Source organism: Fukomys damarensis, unplaced genomic scaffold, assembly GCF_012274545.1.
Source record: "Fukomys damarensis isolate Sample0158 unplaced genomic scaffold, DMR_v1.0_HiC HiC_scaffold_33, whole genome shotgun sequence".
Lineage (NCBI taxonomy): Eukaryota > Metazoa > Chordata > Mammalia > Rodentia > Bathyergidae > Fukomys > Fukomys damarensis.
The window spans coordinates 15,202,220-15,205,223 of record NW_022900945.1 but is presented as its reverse complement, the minus strand read 5'-3'; positions in this window follow the sequence as shown (position 1 = coordinate 15,205,223).

Genomic DNA, 3,004 nt, shown 5'->3' with positions numbered 1-3,004 from the left:
AGTGCCACACACCAATCTCACTGTGGGAGGGGAATGGAATTCAGGTGTTACCACGTCCCAAGCCCTCATTTAGTGGGTTCTGCTACCTGGCCATTTATCCGTTATATACAACATGTCCCGGTCTCCTTTCCATGCACCACCGACAGGCCACTGAGAGTAACATTCTTGAGTGCGGGTACTAGCCAATACTTTGGTACAGTGGCTGGCACAGAGGTCCTTGGAATAAATTTGGGGGAAGGATTAAAGAAGTCAAAGTTTCAACCTGCTTGACCTTGTGCTTGTGAGGCAGGAAGGGTGGCACTGAGCTAAATCCCCTGCCCCCGGCTCTCCGCTTTGGTTAGGTTCCCGATGACCTTGCACAGACAGGTCTGTTTTCTCCAGGAATTGGATGCCAGATGAAAGAAGTTCAAGTACTGCTTACCCTCCTGATCATATAACGGGTCTCCAGGTTTGCTGGCCTTTCACTCAAAGTCCTAAATTTATCATTTAAAGTCATCTACACCATCAGGACGTTCACTCAGAGTTTCTGCAGAATAATCTAACCTATTGTTAAAGTAAGAAATTATCAAATCCTAGGTTGGCATATACTTTAGAATTATGAAGATTTAGCTTCAATTCCAAAATATATAAGGGTACACAGGGTGGTGAAGCCAAAGACTATAGAAGGGGGAAGCAAGGAGCACTCCATGCATGAGTTCTTTTTTTTTTTTTTTTTTTTTTTTTTTGTACCAGGGATTGAACTCAGAACATTGTGCTTGTGAGGCAGGCAGCGGAATCACTGAGCTAAACCCCCAGCCCATGCATGAGTTCTTGATGTCTAAATATTTCGTGCGTGACAACTTTGTCGTCCCACTACTGCAGAGCTCTTGCATGCTCTCTCCAGGTGTTTTGCTAGGAAGCGCTAAACTTCTCCTGGTTGACTCTAAGAGGAAACCTTCAGGTAGGTTTAATGTAGAATATTAAGACTGCATTAAGATTAAGTCTGAAATGTACTGCTACCAATTAGCCCTCTAGTATTTCTGTAAGCCTTGAATTTTTGATGCGATCAATGACACCAGTGGAGCCATCTTCTGTGGAGTGGTTATTAAAGATATAAAAATCAATACAAAGATGATACTTGAAAATCTATATCACAAGATAATGAATCACCATGAGAGCGCCCTAAGAAGAATGTCAGCAAACCAAACAGAAGGTTTGTGCATAACAAAGTATCCCGGGCCAGTAGAATTTAAACTAAATTTTGCATGAGACAGAAATCTTCAGGCTACACTTACAATACATTTCCATGACAAGGTTTTAATAAGATTAAGACATAAACCCAACTAGGCAGTGCGCTGCTCCTACTGCATTTATAGCCAGAAAGAGAAGAGAGAAGGGGAAAAAAAAGTGTATGTGTGAGGGAGTATAAGGATTGAGACGTAAGACTGAGTCAATAATGCCATGATTTAACTTTAACTAATGACAAAATGGCATCAAAACTTTCTCTGTCAGTAATCCTCATTCAATTTCTTTTAAATGAAACATTATTTGCTTGCACCTTAAGTCTGATTGTTATTGGAGCTGTGTACTGGAGCTTCACAGAATAGTCCAAATTTAATTTGAACTGGGGATTGATTTCGTTTCCTTCAAAGGAAGATTTTTTTTTTTCCCCTTCCAAAATTGAGCTTGTGCATGACTTTGCAAGTTCATTTCGGTTTTCTCTTTGACACGATTGTAAGTGACATGAGAACATTTATGTGTTTTGTCCTTTAGGGACACCACAACATAGCTAATGATGCCACGAGTGACTGGAAGCTACTTTTATCCCCTTTAGAAATAGGGATTCCTTGTAATTTCTTATCATTTGCTGCCAGGAAAAGCAAAAAATTAAATAGGCCTGACACAGTCACCAGTCCATTAAAGCATTGTATATTTAATAGATAAAGAGTCCTATGCTTGAGATTTCCCAATTTCTAACCACGTAAATAGTTTCATAGTCGGGGATGAAGAGAGGATGTGTTTGTGTGCACGCTGGGTGGTTTAAAAGTCATAAATGTTTCTATTTGCTTCTTTCTCGAGGCACGTGTACACGTCCCTCTGTGGAACTCTTAAGTGGCTGTCCCTGATGGAGGGACACGCTCATAATCACTGAGTATTAAGTCCTCAGCTGCAAAGTCTGGCTCTTCAGTAATCTGTAAATTTACGGATGTGCAGAGTGATGTCTTTGTTTTTCGTGGAATTTTTTCATCTATTCCTCCCTCCAGTCCCAATACAATTTCCAGAAAGTGAAATGATGATTAGTTTATGCCACTGCCTATGAAGCTTAGTTTTCTCCCTGTTTTCACTGCTTGTTTCAAAGGTTGACTTAATCAGCTGTAAGCCGTTATGGAGTCGGTTAGGCTGGAATTCACACAGGTTTTTTTTTTTTCCTCCCAATGTATCATCTAACAATAAGAGAGCTAGACACACCTTGTATAGTTGTAACAAGTCTTTGCAGTTTTGACCTAATTTGTTTCCCTCCCCTTTCCCCCTTGAGGCTCCCAAAGCAAATGAACCATTCAGTAGCAGAAAACAAGGGGAATTAGTTCAGACTTCAACAAAAAACAGACCTCTCACTGGCAACATCAGTCTGGAAGGGCAATGTCTGTAGTTTAAAATATTGTGTTCAGATTGTCCTGACACCTCACGATTGCCCCCCACCCCCGTACTGGGGATTGAACAAGGTCCTTCACATTGAGCTGCATCCGTAGTCCTTTTAAAATACTTTATTTGGAGACAGGGTTTTGCTAAAGCATTCAGTTGTCCAGGCTGGGTTCAACGTGCAACGTTCCTGCCTCAGTCTCTCAGTGATGAAGTTAGAGGTTATGTTTGAACCCAACTGCCTGGATAACTTCAGCACTCTCGCAGCTGTTCAGTTTTCATGCTCAGCCCTGGTCTCAGATTTGAGCTTCTAGAACTTCATCTGCAAAATCTGCGCTACAGAGATGAATATGTTTACTGTTTTCCAATAGCTCCAGAATCAGAG